General features: G+C 44.3%; 1 protein-coding gene across 1 annotated transcript in view; it reads left to right on the forward strand.

Annotated features, from left to right (window-relative positions):
* Positions 1–7,921: 7,921 nt before the first annotated feature.
* LOC116463238 (serine/threonine-protein kinase LATS1) overlaps positions 7,922–20,579 on the forward strand; it is a 58,659-nt gene continuing 46,001 nt past the window's right edge. The window contains exon 1 of the mRNA XM_032146264.2: positions 7,922–8,128. The gene's annotated coding sequence lies outside the window, so the exon portion shown is untranslated. The remainder of the gene's footprint in view (positions 8,129–20,579) is intronic.

The following is a 20,579-nucleotide window of genomic DNA, read 5'->3' on the forward strand; positions in this document are numbered from 1 at the left end:
AAGAGAAAGTATATTTTAACAGCATTACATTTCATGCCAGTTGACAAGTTCTGCCAATTTTAATAAGAAACTAAGCTTTATGTAATATAACACCGTAATTTATGAATTTGTTCATTGTCACTGCCTTTATTCATGAAACTATCAAATAGAGTGTCTTTCAAGGGTTGCAGGATCTTAGAGGTAGGAAGTACCTTGATGATCATCTCCAGCCTAAATTTCATCATCCTTTCTATGGTATTCCCAACAAATTATCATCCAACCTATACTTAAAAACATATGTGGCCAGGCACGGTGGCTCACGCCTGTAATGCTAGCACTTTGGGAGGCTGAGGTGGGTGGAGCACCTGAGGTCAAGAGTTTGAGATCAGCCTGGCCAACATGGCAAAACCCTGTCTCCACTAAAAATGCAAAAAAAAAATTAACCGGGCGTGGTGGCAGGCATCTATAATCCCAGCTACTCGGGAGGCTGAGGCAGGAATGTTGCTCGAACCCAGGAGACAGAGGTTGCAGTGACCCAAGATCGTGCCACTTCACTCCAGCCTGGGCAAAAGAGCAAAACTTCATCTCAAAAAATATACATATATATCGGCCGGGCGCGGTGGCTCACACTTGTAATCCCAGCACTTTGGGAGGCCGAGGCGGGCGGATCACGAGGTCAGGAGATCGAGACCACGGTGAAACCCCGTCTCTACTAAAAAAAAATACAAAAAATTAGCCGGGCGTGGTGACGGGCACCTGTAGTCCCAGCTACTCGGAAAGGCTGAGGCAGAATGGCGTGAACCCGGGAGGCGGAGCTTGCAGTGAGCCGAGATCGCGCCACTGCACTCCAGCCTGGGCGACAGAGTGAGACTCCGTCTCCAAAAAAATATATATATATATATACATATATATGGAGACAAAGTTTCCCATTTTCCAATACAGTTTCACATTTGAACAGCTCTAATTGATACAGCTTTATGGCAGGGTTTTAGTGTGTAAGTGGGATCCAAAACACTCAATCCTGTAAAAGGGTACAGTCCTATTGTATGTTAACACAGTGGTATGTGAGCCTATGAGATGAGCCAATCACCAGTTGTTATATTCGAATCTGCTTTGTGTTGGGATGCTTTAATGTAGGGTTTCACTAAATAAATGAATTTTCATATACTGAACTGAAATTTGCTTCCATCTGTCTTATCTCAGGAGCCACACACACAAAATTCCTCTCATCACATATTCAAATATTCAAAATTGATTATTATAGTCTCTCCAGTGAAGGTTTCCTTCTCATTCTTTCTTGCCATTTTTGGCTAAATCCTTCTTATCCTTCAAGACTCCTTCTAGGTGTCATTTTCTCCAGACAGCTTTTACTGGCCTCCAGCAATCCGGACTAAATTGCACTCTGCTTCAAAAGCCCATTGTGCAGAACTTAAATTGTGCGCAAAGCAGTGTGTTAAGGAGCCTGTCTCCCCCTACTGGGCCACAAGATCAAGAACAGGGCCCATGTCTTAGTGTAACAGTGTTTAACAGTATCTGAACCATAGTAAGCAATGAGTCACTGTTAATTGACCTTGTTTTCACAATCTGGTTTTCCCTTTAAAAATTACTCCTCTTCGTCAAAGGCTTTTTTTTTTTTTTTTTTTTTTTGACACTTTAAGTCTCGCTCTGTCGCCCAGGCAGGAGCACAATGGCACGATCTCAGCTCACTGCAACCTCCACCTCCCAGGTTCAAGCGATTCTCCTGTTTCAGCCTCCCAAGTAGCAGGGATTACAGGTGTGCGCCCAGCTAATTTTTTGTATTTTTAGTAGAGACGGGGTTTCACCATGTTGGCCAGGCTGGTCTTGAACTCCTAACCTCAAGTGATCCACCCTTCTCGGCCTTCCAAAGTGCTGGGATTATAGGCATGAGCCACTGTGCTCGGCCAGAGGCCCTCTTTTAAGTGTGACTTGCAAGATAAACACTTTTTCATATATTGTCTACCTTGCTGATTATGACAGAAATCTTGCCATCCTGTTAATAGGAATGATATTCCTTTGTAATGCTGTCTCAGCTGTCTGAAGTGTTCACATGTGATACTCCTAAGCCACACTTCCTATATTTGGAAGTTAATACAAATGGTTTTTAATCCTTAATATGGGCCTTTCTTGTTCTAAGAAAAATTTCATTTCAATATAGGAAAGGACTATTTTCTTTGAACCTTTTGTAGAAGCTATTATTTTCTCCATAATTAGCTCAGCATGCTCTCTCCACTTTCATCCCATTGATTAGGAAAGATGTTTGAGACAGGATTTCACTCTGTCACCCAGGCTGGAGTGCAGTGGTGTGATCCCCAGCTCACTACAGCCTCGACATCCTGGGCCCAAGTGATCCTCCCACCTCGGTCTCCCAAGTATCTGGGACTGCAGGCATGTACCACCAAGCCTGACTAATTTTTGCAATTTTTATTGAAATGGGGTTTCACTATATTGCCCAGGCTCGTCTTGAACTCCTGGGCTCAAGCAATCTACTTGCCTTGGCCTCCCAAAGTGCTAGGATTACAGGCAAGAGCCACCATGCCCAGCCAGAAAGATGTTAAATGAAATGAAGTTTTTAGGTCCACTGCTGGAGTCTTCTCAATTATCAATGAAACATGAATCTTTGGTATTTGGCTACAGTTATTGAAATATTTATAAAACAACCTAATTTATTGACATTTCATTCCATTTATCTTATTTCCAAGGTTATTGTGAGAAAATGTGCTGTAGTTATACTATCAAAAATTTGGCATAATTGAAAAATTCCTGGTCCTTTGTGAATAGTACTTCTATTTAATTGTATTGTGGAAACATCCTTTTAATAATCCACTCTAGATTCTTGTCCAAGAAGCATACTAAATTCAAAAGTATATAGTTTATATCGCGCCTTTAGTTAAGCTTACGGTGTCAATAGTATCTAGCTCAGACTAATAGAAGGTCTGGCCAGGTGCAGTGGCTCACGCCTGTAATCCCAGCACTTTGTGAGGCCAAGGTGGGGATGGATCACCTGAGGTCAGGTGTTCAAGACCAACATGGCGAAACCCCGTCTCTACTAAAAACACAAAAATTAGCCTGGCCTGGTGGCAGGCGCCTGTAGTCCCAGCTACTCAGGAGGCTGAGGCAGGAGAATCACTTTGAACCCAGGAGGCAGAGGTTGCAGTGAGCGGAGATCATGCCACTGCACTCCAGCCTGGCAACAGAGCAAGACTCCATCTCAAAAAAAAAAAAAAGAAAAGAAAAAATTGGGCCGGGCACGGTGGCTCACACCTGTAATTCCAGCACTTTGGGAGGCCAAGGTGGGCGGATCACCTGAGGTCGGAAGTTCGAGACCAGCCTGACCAACATGGTGAAACCCCATCTCTACTAAAAAAAAAAGAAAGAAAATTAGCCAGGCATATTGGCACATGCCTGTAATCCCAGCTACTTGGGAGGCTGAGGCAGGAGAATCACTTGAACCCGGGAGGCGGAGGTTGTGATGAGCCGAGATCGTTCCATTGCCCTCCAGCCTGGGAAACGAGCAAAACTCTGTCTCAAAAAAAAAAAAAAAAAAAAAAATTGAAGGTCTGAACAGTAGTCATGCTCTTGTTTTACAGATATGAAGCTTGGGGAGACCCAATATATGATATGCAACTATTTTATTTGAACTCTTACTGGTATCATTCTGACCTACCATTAATGTTAAATGGCAATGTAAAACAATTAACAGCTAGGTCCTGGGCCACAGTCATCTTAGCATTGAGACAGTTGCCAGCATTTCCCTACATTCGACGTGTACAAAGAGGGCAGAAAACTCCAGGGGGTGCAGGGGAAGTAGAATGACTAGAAGCTGGCTGATCAGGTAAAAAATGTTAATTTAAAATAAGGTTCAGCCAGGCGAGCTGGCTCATGCCTGTAATCCCAGCACTTTGGGAGGCTGAGCCAGGAGGATTGCTTGAGCCTGGGAGGCGGAGATGCAGTGAGTGAGCCGAGATTGCACCATTGCATTCTAGCCTGGGTGACAGAGCACGACTCAAAACTAAATTACATTAAATTTAAATTTAATTAAAATATTTTAAAAAAAAATTTGTAGCTGCAAAAAATCAGAAGAGTTTTTACCCCTCTATAGGGGTAGAATAAACTTTAAAAAATCTTAGCCAGAGAGGTCCTAGAATCCATGATACACCAGTAGCAAGGCATACACCTAGCACCCAGATTTGGTTTCTTATACCATATTCCAATAAAAGGAACCAGGGATCTTTGGAGGAATGGTGATCCCTGAACCAGGGCAAGAAATATACAAGATATCTTGGAGAACTGGGCGCGGTGGCTCAAGCTTGTAATCCTGCACTTTGGGAGGCCAAGGCAGGCGGATCGCTTGAGCTCAGGAGTTCAAGGGCAGCCTGGGTGACATAGGGAGACCTGGTCTCTACAAAAAAACACAAAAATTAGGCGTTCCGGGCGCGGTGGCTCATGCCTGTAATCCCAGCACTTTGGGAGGCCGAGATGGGCAGATCATCTGAGGTCGGGAGTTCAAGACCAGCCTGACCAACATGGAGAAACCCCTTCTGTACTAAAAATACAAAATTAGCCAGGCATGGTGGCGCATGCCTGTAATCCCAGCTTCTCAGGAAGGCTGAGGCAGAAGAATTGCTTGAACCCAACAGGAGGAGGTTGTGGTGAGCAGAGATGGCGCCACTGCACTCTGGCCTGGGCAACAAGAGAGAAACTTGGTCTCAAAAAAAAAAAAAAAAATTGGACATGGTGGCCTGCGCCTGTAATCCCAAGCTACTCGGATGCTGAGGCATCACCTGAGTCGGGGGTTGAAGCTGCAGTGAGCCATAATCATGTCACTGCACTTCAACCAGGGTGACAGAGTGAGACCCCATCTAAAAAAAAAAAATTAAAAAGATTTTGGAGCAGCTTGTACTGCCAGAAAATAAGAAAGTTCTTTTTTTAATTTTTAGGTGAGGTCTTGCTTTGTCACCCAGGCTGGAGTGCAGTGGCTAGATCTCGGCTCACTGCAGCCTCAGCCTCCTGGGCTCAGGCGATCCTTCTGCCTCAGCCTCCTGAGTAGCTGGGACTACAGTTGTGTACCACCACACCTGGCTGATTTATAGAGGTGAGGTCTTGCTATGTTACCCAGGCTGGTCTTGAACTCTTGGGCCCAAGTGATCTCCTGCCTCAGCCTCCAGAAGTACTGGGATTAAAAAGTGCTGGGATTAAAGGGGTGAGCCACCAAACTGGGCAGAAAGTTCTTTAAAACACACGAACACACACACACAAACACACACACACACACACACACACACACACGCCAACTGAAAGAGCTCCAGTGGCCACAACTGAAACAACTTGAGCAACAAAATAAATACCCAAAGCATAAAATAAATATCCATGAGGCCATCCATACTGACATAAAGGGTTTTTGTTTTGTTTATGTTTTTGCTTTTTGTTTTCTTTTTTTTGTAAGACGGAGTCTTGCTCTGTCACCCAGACTGGAGTGCAGTAGTACAGTCTCGGCTGACTGCAACCTCCACCTCCCGAGTTCAAGCAATTCTCCTGCCTCAGCCTCCCAAGTAGCTGGGACTATAGGCATGCGCCCACCATGCCTGGCCAATTTTTGTATTTTTAGTAGAGACGAGGTTTCACCATGTTGGCCAGGCTGGTCTTGAACTCCTGACCTCAAGTGATCCGCCTGCCTCAGCCTCCCAAAGTGCTAGGATTATAGGTGTGAGCCACCACACCTGGCCAATAAATGTTTGAATAAATAAATGAAGGAGAAGGGATAAATCTGCAGAATTTCAAATAATTTATTTGAATTCTCCACTTTATTTTATTTATTTTTTTGGGACAGAGTCTGGCTGGATTCTCCACTTTTAAGAAGATGGAGCACAACTCCCCATTCCTTAAGAGTGGGTGGCACATAGTCTGGTGTCTTCCCCTAAGATCGCATGAATTTCTGGAAGGGTTTATGTTCTCAGGGCCACACTGGTCTCCAGACTTCTTCCATGTACACTGCCCCCTAATTCCTATCTAAGGTCACACAAGCATGGAAATCAGATTCTACATCTATTGCTAAAAGCAAAAAAGCCCCATTTCCATGAAGCACTGAAGAATTGAGTAGGCTGAAACTGGACCAAGATCTTCCATCACAATAATATAAAAACCTGCAAATGTGATGGCAGGTATCACCATTCCCACACATCCAGCACCCACAGTAAGTATTCCCAACCATTATCACTCTCCACACCTACAGTCCCCGCCGCTTTTCATCTCGTCGGTTTGTTCTCTTCCTGATCATTCCACCTCTCCTTTCCCTGCTCTTTCATCTCTCACCCTACTCCACAGGAGTAAGCCTCCTAGTCCTACACAGAGCAATTTACTCAGCTCCTTGAATTATCTAGGAATTTCCCCAAAGACTAGAGTTTGTGGAGATACTTTCCTTTAGGTTTAGAGAGCTTTGAGGAGCTTAAGTACCATGGGTTGATGACAGAGGTGACAGGATTCTGGGGGCAGTCTGCTCTTCCAGATGCATAATCCTTTTGGATAGGGCAAGCAGACTTGTGGACATATTAGATTCCTATAATTCATATAATTTTAGGGCTGAAAAGGTCTTTGTGGGTCACTTACCCTTCCGTTGAAGAAAGTAAGCCCTGGGGCTCTTTAGTGACTCACCTTGGGTCACATTGTCTACCTTCTACAAACTCTGTGCTTGTAGAAAATAGACTTTCAACCAAATGTTCTTGGAACATAATTTTTTTTTTTTTTTTTGAGACGGAGTCTCGCTCTGTCGCCCAGGCTGGAGTGCAGTGGCGCAATCTTGGCTCACTGCAAGCTCCTCCTCCCGGGTTCACGCCATTCTCCTGCCTCAGCCTCCCGAGTAGCTGGGACTACAGGCGCTTACCACCAAGCCCGGCTAATTTTTTTGGATTTTTTTAGCAGAGACGGGGTTTCACCGTGTTAGCCAGGATGTTCTCGATCTCCTGACCTCGTTATCCGCCCGCCTCGGCCTCCCAAAGTGCTGGGATTACAGGCGTGAGCCACCGCGCCCGGCCGGAACATCATCTTTTAACAGGTTTTCACATTTGGATTTCTAGATACAGTAAGTAGCCAGTTATTACTTTAACGTCAGAAAAAGACGTCTTTAATTTTTTTATACTCTGTAGTAGAAAAATTACGAAAGAAGGTACTTGAAAACACCAACTGTATATTTCCTGGCAAAGGCGATCTTCACAAAGGGTGGACGGTACCTTATACATTAAACCCAACGATCCCATCCCACACTTTACATTCAGCTTAACCAGAAGTAAAACCTCTTGTCGCACCGTCACCGTTATTCCAATTATGGCAATAACGACCTCCTTCTACGGATGCGGTTGACAGATAAGATCTCTAAACCGCTGCTAATCAATCAGTCCTAGCTCAAGAATTTCTTATCTGCCTGATTCAGAAAATACAGATGCTGGAAGCTCACCGGCTTGTTCGGGGAAAGAACGCTAAGCAAGAATAAAATTTTATTTCAAAGCGCCAAAAATCTCGAATTCTGAGATCCACAGCGAGGTTTCCCAGAGCAACTCACAGTTGTTCCCTTCTGAGAACGTAGCTCCGTGAAATGCGCATCCCTACTCGGTCCAGAGAAATAGATCAATGGGAAAAAGGATTGAATCAACCAAGTAGGCTGGGCGGGAGAGAGCCTTAACCCACGGGCGCAGACTAGTCGTATGGGCAGGGGTAGGCGGGAGCGACGTGGGACGACGCTCACGAACGATCAGAGCGGCGGGCGACGCAACGAAGCCCGGTGGCCGCAGGCTGCGCGCTCCCTCGCAGCAGCCGGGCGGGCAAAAGCCCCCAGTCCTCGGCGCCCGCGCAAGCGACGCCGGGAAATGCCCACATCCGGGAAACCTGCAGCGGAGTGCGGCGGCGGCGACACTGAGTGGAAGGCAAAATGGCGGCGGCGGCGGTGGCCTGGTGTTAAGGGGAGAGCCAGGTCCTCGCGACCCCCGCGACGGGCCGCGCTGGCCCGCGGCAGCCCCCCGCTCCTCTCCCCGCTCTGCCCCACCAGGGATACTTGGGGTTGCTGGGACGGGCTCCGGCCGCCTCAGCGTCCGCCCTCAGGCCCGTGGCCGCTGTCCAGGAGCTCTGCTCTCCCCTTCAGGTAGGTCCGGGGCTGGCGTAGCGGGTGCTCTCCTCCCGTGCTCGAGTTGGCGGGGCGGTGGCCGCCGGGGCCCACGCCCATCCCCGCTGGCTAGGGTCCAGAGGTTGCTATGGACTGGCGGGCAGAGGCGGCCCGCTCCGGGCCTGACTTGGCTGGTTGCATTGACCCGAGCTGAGCCCTGCCCTCGGGAAGTGAGGGTTGGCCGCGCCCGGTGCTGCAGGAAGAGCCCCAGGCTTTTCGGCCTCGGAGGTGCAGGTTTGGCTGAGTAGAGCCTGTCTCTCCGGCGGCCTGTCTCCCAGCCCACCCCCATCACGCGAGTCGGCGGTGTCCAGGAGGGAAGGAACGGGAAAGGTGGTTCTGAAGAAAAATTGCAGTAAAAGAGCTACAGTTCTTTGGATCCCAGAGGGCCTTGATCCTGGGTATACCTTGGAGAAATCCTGGGAGTCTCATGTCTAGTTCAGTGTGATTTTAGGTTACTGTTCATAGTTGGAAGAGGTGAGAGAGATGGAGAGGTCTTTATGGAGTAGGAGTGTGTATATAAATACAGCAAATGAAGGAACGACAATTAAGGGAACAGTGTTTTTTATAACCTGAAATAGCTTGTAGCTCAATGAATGCCTCTCAGATGACTTGATTTATCCCCATTCTGACTTCTCTGTCAATTTCTAAGGGAACAAAATCTAATGTTTGTCAATTAATATGTTAATACGACTTTTAAAACATATATCATCCTCCAGAAGTTATTCATAAATCTAGTGAACAATAAGTATAATCTCATGCACAGAAGTAATATTGTATGACTCCAGTTTTGGAAATGGATTTGAATGTTAGCGATCATGAAACTTGTCTGAACTTTATGAATTATTTATTGAAGGTTAAAATGTTTTTATCAAATTTCCTCCATGAGGAAGAAAAGGTAGGACATTATAATTGGAATGAATGTTCTGTGCTACGAAAACAAAGCTTATCTCTGACGGTAAAATGGGGTAGTTGATTCCCTAAGGCAGTGGAGGAATTTGATTGAACAGTGAAAGAAGTAGCATTGTGTTAGTCCAATTGGCTGCTACTGTAAGAAACTAGATCGTGGTCCATGCTTGGAATGGCACATTCTTTTTTTTTTTTTTTTTTGAGACAGAGTCTCGCTCTGTGGCCCAGGCTGGAGTGCAGTGGCGCAATCTCGGCTCACTGCAAGCTCCGCCTCCCGGGTTCAAGCAATTCTCCTGCCTGAGCCTCTCCGAGTAGCTGGGACTACAGGCGCCCACCACCACACCCGGCTAATTTTTTTTTTGTATTTTTAGTAGAGACGGGGTTTCACCTTGGTCTCGATCTCCTGACCTCGTGATCCGCCCGCCTCGGCCTCCCAAAGTGCTGGGATTACAAGCATGAGCCACCGCGCCCGGCTGGAATGGCACATTCTATGCCTAAATATTGATTGAATATGCCTTACTGCTCACCAAAAGTACTTCTACTACATTTTTAATGTATAATATATCTGGCTTTCATTGTGTAGGTCGTTTTTATTTTTGTTTTGTTTTTATTGCAAGTCCTTGTTCTATATAAGTAGTCTTGGAACGGTTCTAACCCTGGTTATTTGGTCATTTTAGATGTTTTATTTACATTAATGGGAGATTGTTATACATCACAAAAGTTATTTAGTCATTGAATAACATTTTCGCCAACTAGAAACAGCAATCATTTTTCAGCATGAAGATACAGTGTTGCTTTCACTTTTGATCCGACAGTTATTAGAAAGTGAACTGAAGAAAATGTCAGTATGCAGTTTCCTTTAAAGATGGGAACTCGCTATGTTGCCTGCGCTGGATTCCAACTCCTGGGCTCGAGCAAATCCTCCCACCACAGCCTCTCAAGTAGCTGGGACTACAGGTGCACTACTGCACCCAGCCAGGGTACCTTTCTGATAAACTTAATTCAACCCAAGTTAACACTTTGAAATCTTATGTAATGGTGCCATTTTTTTTTCCTAAGTTGGACAAACTAATCAATGATACTTGTTTGTCGATGCTTGTATTTTTGATGAGAGTCTGAACTTTAAAAAAAAAAAAAAATGGAGATTTGTCATACCCAGGCAGTTTGATTCCAGAGCTCTTACTTTAACCATGAGGTTAAAAGTCATTGAAAGTTATGGAGTTAGGCCGGGCGCGGTGGTTCACGCTTGTAATCCCAGCACTTTGGGAGGCCGAGGCGGGAGGATCACGAGGTCAGGAGATCGAGACCATGGTGAAACCCCGTCTCTACTAAAAATACAAAAAAATTAGCCGGGCGTGGTGGCGGGTGCCTGTAGTCCCAGCTACTCGGGAGGCTGAGGCAGGAGAATGACGTGAACCCGGGAGGCAGCTTGCAGTGAGCCGAGATCACGCCACTGCACTCCAGCCTGGGCGACAGAGCAAGACTCTGTCTCAAAAAAAAAAAAAAAAGAAAGTTATAGAGTAGGTAGGTGACATGATCAGAATTGTTTATTAAGACGAATCTGGCCCCATCGTAGTGTGGATTAAAAAGGTAAGCAGTTTTGCTTTGAAGAATTGTTTTAAAAATTCTTTTTGCCTAGTAATAATTTGAATTTTCACCTGTCATAGCAGCAAAGATGGTTGAGATTTAGTAATGCCAGTATTAACCATACCTTGTTGTGAAGATTATAAAATTAGTATAATTTTCTAGAAGGCATTCTGACAATAAGTATCAGAATTTTAAATATGTATTCTCTTTGATCCAGCAATTCCACTTCTGGGAATTTAAGAAAAATGCTCAGCAATGTATGCACAAGAATTTTTATTGCAGCAATTTTTTTATTAACTAATTTCATTATGTGCAAGGAATATGCTATATGTATATTACACATATGTTCATTTTATTAAACTATGAGGCATAATAAAATGAATATCCATGAACTTACCACCTGAACTCAGAACAAGAATATTACCAGTATAATTGAAGTTACCAGTTTGCAGTATTATTTTACATTAGCAAAAAAATGAGGAACAACCTGAATGTCCATCAGTCAGGGATTTATAAGTAATAGTACATCTAGCTGGGCGCCGTGGCTCACGCCTGTAACCAGCACTTTGGGAGGCCAAGGCGGGCGGATTACCTGAGGTCTGGAGTTCGAGACCAGCCTGGCCAACATGGTGAAACCCCATCTCTACTAAAAATACAAAAATTAGCTGGGTGTGGTAGCGCGTGCCTGTTGTCCCAGCTACCTGTAAGGCTGAGGCAGGAGAATCACTTGAACCCGAGAGATGGAGGTTGCAGTGAGCCGAGATGGCACCACGGCACTCCAGCCTGTGACAGAGTGAGACTCCGTCTCAAAAATAAATAAATAAATAAAAAATAGTACATCTACATGATGAAATTCAATATCAGGGTATTTAAAGGAATAAGATTGAACTATCATACTTTCTCAATTCTGAAATACCACTAAATCTAAGATAAGCTGTCTATTTAGTAGCAATTTTTTAGCGGGAAGAAAGTAAACATAAAGCTTTTATTAATAATAGCATACATTTATTCATTCAATTGTATGCCATTTTCGTCTGTCACAATAAAGTTTGAGTCTCAGCCTTATTCACATTCAGAATCTAGGATTCTTCTGAATTACTTTGGTTAGTTAATGCAACATCATGATTAACAGGCTGCTTTTCATAATGCTAGTTAATTATCTTAACCTATATTGTCTTTATGATTGTGTGTATAATTTTAAGATATACTGAAGAATACTGGGGTTTTGCTTTCCTTTCCTTTTTGCTTACTTGGTTTTTTTTTTTTCTTCTTAATTGAATTACCTGTTGCTGGAAATTAAACAGCTTCTTCTGAAGATAACTCCAAAAGTTTTGGCAGATTTTTGAGTCGTCTTACCTTTGAAAATTCTGTGATCTTGCTTGAATTTAATAATTACTTATGCCTTTAATTGCATTGTCTATTGAATGACAGTTTGAGTGCACAATACTATATCACAATGGAATCTTTTCAGAACATTTTGTGGACCAGGCATGGTGTAATCCCGGTATTTTGGGAGGCTGAGGCAGGAGGAACACTTGAATTCAGGAGTTTGAGACCAGCCTAGGCAACCTAGCAAGATCTCCATCTCTATTTACAAAAATAATAATAGCTGGGCGTGGTAGCTCATGCTTGTAATCTCAGCACTTTGGGAGGCTGAGGTGGGTAGATCACATGAGGTCAGGAGTTCAAAACCAACCTGGCCAACATGGCAAACCCCTGTCTCTACTAAAAATACAAAAATTAGCTGGGTGTGGTGGTGGGTACCAGTAGTCCCAGCCACTCCGGAGGCTGAGGCATGAGAATCACTTGAACTCGGAAAGCAGAGGTTGCAGTGAGCCAGAATACGACACTGCACTCCAGCCTGGGCAACAGAGTGAGACTGTCTCACACACAAAAAAAGTAATAATGATAAAAGAAAAAAAGAGGCCATGCGTGGTGGCTTATGCCTATAATCCCAGCACTTTGGGAGGCCGAGGCAGGTGGGTCACCTGAGGTCAGGAGTTCAAGACCACCCTGGCCAACATGGTGAAACCCCGTCTCTACTAAAAATACAAAAATTAGCCACACATGGTGGCACATGCCTGTAATTCCAGCTACTTGGGAGGCTGAGGCAGGAGAATCGCTTGAACCCGGGAGACAGAGGTTGCAGTCAGCTAAGATCGCGCCATTGCACTCCGACCTGGGCAAAAGAGAGAAACTCCTTCTCAAAAAAACAAAAAACAGAAAAAAAGAAAAAACATATCGAGCATCATATATGGTGCTGCCAATGAAAATATTACAATTGTCCGGGTATGGTGGCTCACACCTGTAATCGCAGCACTTTGAGAGGCCAAGGCCGGTGGATCACCCGAGGTCAGGCATTCAAGACCAGCCTGGGCGACGTGGTGAAACCCCATCTCTACTAAAAATACAAAAAATTAGCCGGGTGTGGTGGTGGGTGCTGTAATCCCAGCTACTTGGGAGGCTGAGGCAGGAGAATTGCTTGAATCCGGGAGGCGGAGGTTGCAGTGGGCCGAGATGGCACCATTGCACTCCAGCCTGGGCAACAGAGGGAGACTCTGTCTCAAAAAAAGAAAATAATACAACTGAGGTAACAGAGATTTCGACTTTTATGTATGGTTAAGTTAGGCATGTGCAATGACTGCTACTCTAGAACTTCTCTGCTTTGAAGGGGAGTGTGGACCTTGATTTATTTGGGAGGAACTCTCTCATCCATTGTTTTAATTATCATCCTTGGCCACCTGTGAAGTGTGTGTTGGGTGAGTATTCTCTCTTTGGAAAGTACACATCTTTCTCAGCTAGCTTATTGCTCATAGAAATTGGGGGCCCAAGGGTTGATCTTAAGATATACTCAATTTATTTATTTATTTATTTTTTCTGGGACAGAGTTTTGCTCTGATGCCCAGGCTGGAGTGTAGTGGCACAATCACGGCTCACTGCAGCCTCAACCTCCTGGGCTCAATTGATCCACCCACCTCAGTCTCTCCAGAAGCTGGGACTGCAGGTGCACACCAACATACTTGGCTGCTTTTTTCTATTTTTTGTAGAGATAGGGTCTCACTCTGTTGCCCCGGCTAGTCTCAAACACCTGGGCTCAAGAGATCTGCCCATTTCAGCCTCCAAAAGTTTTGGAATTACAGGCATGAGCCACTGCATCCGGCCCTAAATTTTAGAAATATCAAAATGTAGAAAAGCATGCTTAGAATCAAACAAACATGATACTGGCTGGGCATGGTGGCTTACACCTGTAGTCCCAGCACTTTGGGAGGCCAAGATGGGAGGATCACTTGAGGCCAGGATTTTGAGACCAGCCTCATCAACATAGCGAGACCCTCATCGCTATTAAAAAAGAAAAGAGAGAATAGAAGATAAAATATGGCTGGGCGCAGTGGCTCAGGCCTGTAATCCCAGCACTTTGGGAGGCCAAGGTGGGCGGTCACCTGAGGTCGGGAGTTTGAGACCAGCCTGACCAACATGGAGAAACTCCGTCTCTACTAAAAATAGAAAATTAACCAGGTGTGGTGGCACATGGCCTGTAATCCCAGCTACTTGGGAGGCTGAGGCAGGAGAATTGCTTGAACCTGGGAGGTGGAGGTTGCGGTGAGCCAAGATCACGCCATTGCACTCCAGCCTGGGCGACGAGCGAAACTCTATCTCAAAATAAATAAAAGAAACATGACACCTAACTGTGGAAAGATGTTCACGGTATTATGTTATTCTTTTGCTAAGAAATTGGGCCCTGATTAGTGATAGAGGCAAGATTCATGGGTCCTGTGGTCCACATGCCCAATAATCTCTTAATCAGGTCCAGATATGGTTCCTCGTGGTCCAGCGACCTGTGAAGTAATGTGTCCTGTGTGCTGCGTGTGCGTGCACTCTCTCTGTCACTCACTGTGTCTCCTCTCTGTCTCCCTTCCTTTTCTCTTCCCCTTACTCACTCAAACCGCAGTACACAAGGGCCACAGTAAGCGCTCTTCCTAGAAAAAGAGAATAATGGGAGATAAGCAGCAAATGCTGATCTATAATCTGAAATCTCCTAGGCAGATTCTGTGTAAGCAACCAGCCCTGGAGGTAGGGGAGATTGGACCTTGATTTATTTGGAAGGAACTCTCTCATCCATTGTTTTAATGATCATCCTTGACCACCTGTGAAGTGTGTGTTGTACCTTCCCTTTGGAACGTACAAATCTTTTTCAACTAGCTTATCGCTCATAGAAGTTGGGGGCCCAAGGGTTTTAAATTTTGAATGGACAAAAAGATTTTTTTAGTATGAACTTGAGATGATTTAAGAAAAAAAAAATTTCTTTTTGTTTTTTGAGACAGAGTCTCACCCTGTCACCCAGGCTAGAGTGCAGTGGCACAATCTCAGCTCACTGCAACCTCCGCCTCCCAGGTTCAAGCGATTCTTCTGCCTCAGTCTCTTGGGTAGCTGGGACTACAGGCACATGACACTACGCCCAGCTAATTTTTGCATTTTTTAGTATTGGCCAGTCTGGTCTCAAACTCCTGACCTCGTGATCCGCCTGCCTCGGCCTCCCAAAGTGCTGGAATTACAGGCATGAGCCACCGCGCCCGGCCAAAAGATATATTTTTTTAACAAAACAGTTTCCTTAAAGTTAGTAAGCCTCTTCCGATCTGTTTGGTTTCCATCAGTTCTATGTGTCAGTAACCACAATCGAAGTTCACATGTATTGGTAAACTCATCCAAAGATTTAAGAGCGTCTATTCCTCCTCCTCTCATTTGGTTGTTTGAGGCTATTAGGTTTGACGGGAAGGCTATATCTTTAATATGGTCTTAACCACAGAAGCACTAGTTAGCTAAGGGGTTTGTTTCAGTGGGCATCTGTGTTCAGTCTTTTAATCCTGCCTCTAGGGGTCTAGGTGCAAGCTGCTTTTCCAATCCTTCAAGGCTTTAAATTTCTGAACTTTTTCTATTCTCTTCTGTTTTTGCTTTCAAATCTGCTACTTCCTTCTTGAACTCATCATTTACTTATAATACTTGCCAAATATCTAATAGCAGCCAATATTCACTTCCAAAATCCTCTTTACCAAACTCTTATAAGACTACAAGGTCAGTAGCCTCTTTGTATGTTCACTGACCTTGTAGTTGTATGAAAAGTTATTATAGGCAACAGCTTTACCAGATATTTTGCCACTATAAGACATGATCCTCCATCTTTCCAGTCTCTGGTATCTGCTTCCTCTCAGCCCTCAACCTGACTACTAAGGCAGTATCACTAAGGCAGGACTGCATAGGTTTTTATTGTAGCAGCACCTCACTTCCAGGTACCAGTTTTCTGTATTAGGATAATGAAACACTAGAATATACAGATGGACAATGGCCAGATCATATATAAAACTAGAACTCTGACCCATGACCTATGTAGCAATAGGCCCAAACTGTCAGGACTTGGTCAGTAATTACCAGCTTCGCTAATTTTTGTGCCTACTTCCAATTCGGGACGACTCAGAGAAAGCCAAATATGCTTCCCAAATCAACCACATAGGATACCCCACTTCCAGTGTCAACAAAGAGTCAAACTGTAAAATATTTTAAGAGATCTATTCTAAGCCAAATATGAGTGGCCATTGCCCCATGACACAGCCCTCAGGAGCTCCTGAGAACATGTGCCCAAAGTGATCAGACTACAGCTTGGTTTTATACATTTTAGGGAGACATAAGACATCAATCAGTATATGTAAGACGTACATTGATTAGGTCCAGAAAGGAAGACACCTTGAAGCAGATGGCTTCCAGGTCATAGGTAGATTGACAGATTTTCTGATTGGCAGTTGGTTGAAAGTGTTGTTACTGTCTAAAGACCTAGAATCAATAGAAGGGAGTATCTAGGTTAAGATAAGGGGTTGTGGCCAGGCACAGTGGCTCACGCCTATAATCCCAACACCTTGGGAGGCCGAGGCAGGTGGATCACGAGGTCAGGAGTTTGAGACCAGCCTGGCCAACACAGTGAAACCCCATCTCTACTAAAAATACAAAAATGAGCTAGGCATGGTAGCGCACACCAGTAATCCCAGCTACGCAGGAGGCTGAGGCAGGAGAATCACTTGAACCTGGAAGGCAGAGATTGTGGTGAACCAAGATCAAGCCACTGCATTCCAGCCTGGGCAACAGAGTGAGACTCCATCTAAAAAAAAATATATATATAAGGGGTTGTGGAGACCAGGGTTCCCATTATGCAGATAGAATCAATAGGAAGGAATGTCTGAGTTAAGGTAAGGGGTTGTGGAGACCAAAGTTCCCATTATGTAAAGGAAGCCTACAGGTGGCAGGCTTCAGAGATAATACATTGTAAATGTTTCTTATCAGGGTTGATTCTCTCCTGGATCAGGCAAAAGGCCTGAGAAAGGAAGGGAATTATCTTCAGAATGTAGATTTTCCCCACAAGAGAGAGCTTTGCAGGACTGTTTGAAGATATGGCAAAGAAACATAATTTGGGGTCAAATACTTGGATTTCTTTCAGGGCCTGCCATCTGTCATGTGATACTATGCTAGAGTCAGGCTGGAATTGGGTATCTTATTGCTACAGAGAGTCTGATTTGTCAGTCTTAAGATTTGTTTTAATGTTAATGCTGGTCAGCTGTGCTTGAATTCCAAAAGGGAGGAGGGAATAATGAGGTATGGCCAAACCCCGCTTCCCATCATGGCTGGAACTAGTTTTTCAGGTTAACTTTCAAATGCCCTTGGCTGAGAGGAGGGGTTCATTCAGATGGTTGAGGGACTTACAATTTTATTTTTGGTTTACACCAGTTAGCCCACCTCCAGTTTCCCATGCCAACAACCTACAATCAGAGCATACCTGAAGTCTTCCCCCTTTTTTTAGTATAAAGATTTCCCACTCCTCTGCTTGCCTTTGAATCTTTGCCAAGCACAAGTTGACAGTGGTTGACTCCCTACCTATATAGTAAGATCTGATTAAATAGCCTCTGTTTGTTTCCATTTGGGCAGTCTTTGTCTATTTTCACAATATTATTAGGCTGTTTTGTGGTAACAAATCCCCAAATATCAATGGCTTAACACAACAGAAATGTTTCTCTTGCTCAGAGTTCAGTGGGAGTCAGTAGGGTTCTCCATCCAGTGGCTTAGGGATCCACCTTCCTTCCATATTGTCAAGCCACCATCTCAGAATGTAACCTACATTGTCATTAAAGCAGGAAAACCGAAGCAAAGTGACTTTTAACTGCCTCAGTCCAGAATTGAGATATGTTACATCTGCTCATCCAGCTTTGGCCAAATCTGGGAAATGGAGTCGAGTACTGTATGTGAATATAGTCTCTGCCACAATATATTTACCAAAAGCAATTGGCTAAAGATATACACAATTCCTCCATTTCAGCGTTTTTGAAATCAGAAGATTTAGATTATCTTACAATTGAATTTTTTTTTTTTTAGACTGAGTCTCTCGCCCAGGCTGGAGTGCAGTGGTGCAATCTCGGCTCACTGCAACCTCTGCCTCTGTGATTCAAGCGATTCTCCTGCCTTAGCCTTCCGAGTAGCTGGGAATACAGGTGCCTGCCACCATGCCCAGCTAATTTTTGTATTTTTAGTAGAGACGGGGTTTCACCATATTGACCAGGCTGGTCTCGTACTATTAAAATTGAAATGAATATTCAAATGTAATGCTTCTGTTATTTCCCCTGATAAATGAAGTGATATTGTTTGATGGAAATAATAGTTTCTTTAAAATAAATCCTGTGTATTTTAACTGCATATATTTAAATAAGAATTTGTAGCAGAACCATTCTAGGATCCAGTCATTTCTTTTCCTTTTTTTTTCTTTTTTAACTCTCTATTTTGGAAAACTTCAAGAACACACAAAAGTAAAGAGAAAGGCCAAGGCAGTAGGATTGCTTGGTGCCAGGAGTTCAAGACTAGCCTGGGCAACATGGTGAGCCCCTGTCTCTAAAAAATAAATAATAAAAAGAAAGAGACTAGTACAGTGAACCCTCATATACCCATTACTCAGCTACAACAGTTTTCAACAAATGATAACTTTTGTCTCATTTATATCCCCAACCCCTTCAGCACACAACCAAATTATTTTGAAATAAATTCCAGACATTATTTATTTTATCCACAAGTATTTTTTTCAACATGTAGATGATAGAAATATGCTTAAAATAAGTTTTCAGTTATTTAAACCTAAAACACATTGTTACACATATACCAGAACTCAGTCCTTTCTCTGACCTTTGTGCACTCAATGTCAGGAGTTACATCAGAGTGTAGGACTAGAGAATGAATTTCTCTGGTCCAGCATTTTCTAATGCAGTATATTTACTGCATGGAATGTAAATCTCATGAAATGTTATGGGGGGAAAAGGTAAGATAAGAAAAATTTGGGCAACAATACATTCTCTTCTTGTCTTGAACTCCTTGCCTCAATTGATACTTCCACCTGGGCCTCCCAAAGTATTGGGATTAGAGGCGTAAACCCCCAGACCCCAGTGTCTTCTCATAATTCCCCATGATTATGTAAAAGAATGAGATGTCCAGCCGGGTGCAGTGGCTCATACCTGTAATCCCAGCACTTTGGGAGGCCGAGGCGGGCAGATCACGAGGTCAGGAGTTCGAGACCAGCCTGACCTACATGGTGAAACCCCATCTCTACTAAAAATACAAAAATTAGCCTGGCGTGGTGGTGCGCACCTGTGATCCTGGCTACTCAGGAGGCTGAGGCAGAATTGCTTGAACCAGGGAGGCAGAGGTTGCAGTGAGCCAAGATCACCCTACTGCACTCCAGCCTGGGCGACAGAGCAAGACTCCTCTTCAAAAAAAAAAAAAAAAGATGTCCAATTTTGTGTATTATGATCCCATTTTGGTTAATAGTAGTATGTGTTAGAATATTCAGTATTAATAATGATTATTATTAGTTTCCTGTGTCTTATGTAACAAATCACTATAAACCTGATGGCTTAAAACAACATAAATTTATCCTCTCACAGTTCTGGAGGCCAGAAGTCTAAAATCAAGGCATTAGCAAGGCCAGTTTTCCTCCAGAGGCTCTAGGAGAGAAGCTGTCCCTTGCCACTTCCAGCTTCTGTTGGCTGCTGACATCCTTGGCTTCTGACTTCATCATCACATTGCCTTCCTTTTTCTGTGTGAATCAGACCTCCTTCTGCCTCTCAAAAGGACATTTGTAACTGCATGTGGGACTTACTTGGTTAATCCATGACAATCACTTAATCTCAAAATCCTTAATCACATCTGCGACATCCCTTTTTCCAAATAAGATAACATTTACAAGTTCCAGAAAAGATTAGGAGGGGGACTATGTTTTTTTGTTGTTGTTGTTGTTTTGAGACAGGGTCTCACTGTCTCTCCTAGGCTGTAGTGCAGTGGTACAGTCATGGCTCACTGTAGCCTCTACCTCCTTCGCTCAAGTGATCCTCCCACCTCAGTCTCCTGAGCAGCTGGGACTACAGCCACACACACTGCCACACTCAGCTCATTTTTTGTAGTATTTGTGGAGATGGGGTTTTGCCATGTTGCCCACCCAGGCTGGTCTTGAACTCCTGAGCTCAAGTGATCCTCCCACTTTGGCCTCCCAAAGTGTTGGGATTACAGGCATAAGCCAGGAATATCTATTTTTTTTTTTTTTTTTTTTTTTGAGACCGGGTTTCACTCTTGTTGCCCAGGCTGGAGTGCAATGGCGCGATCTCTGCTCACCACAGCCTCCACCTCCCGGGTTCAAGCAATTCTCCTGCCTCAGCCTCCCGAGTAGCCGAGATTACAGGCATGTGCCACCACACCCAGCTAATTTTGTATTTTTAGTAGAGACGGGGTTTCTCCATGTTGGTCAGGCTGGCCTCAAACTCCCGACCTCAGGTGATCTGCCCGCCTTGGCCTCCCAAAGTGTTGGGATTATAGGTGTGAGCCACCGCACCTGGCTCAGGAATATCTTTTGAGAGGCCATTAT

Source organism: Hylobates moloch, unplaced genomic scaffold, assembly GCF_009828535.3.
Source record: "Hylobates moloch isolate HMO894 unplaced genomic scaffold, HMol_V3 SCAFFOLD_29, whole genome shotgun sequence".
NCBI lineage: Eukaryota > Metazoa > Chordata > Mammalia > Primates > Hylobatidae > Hylobates > Hylobates moloch.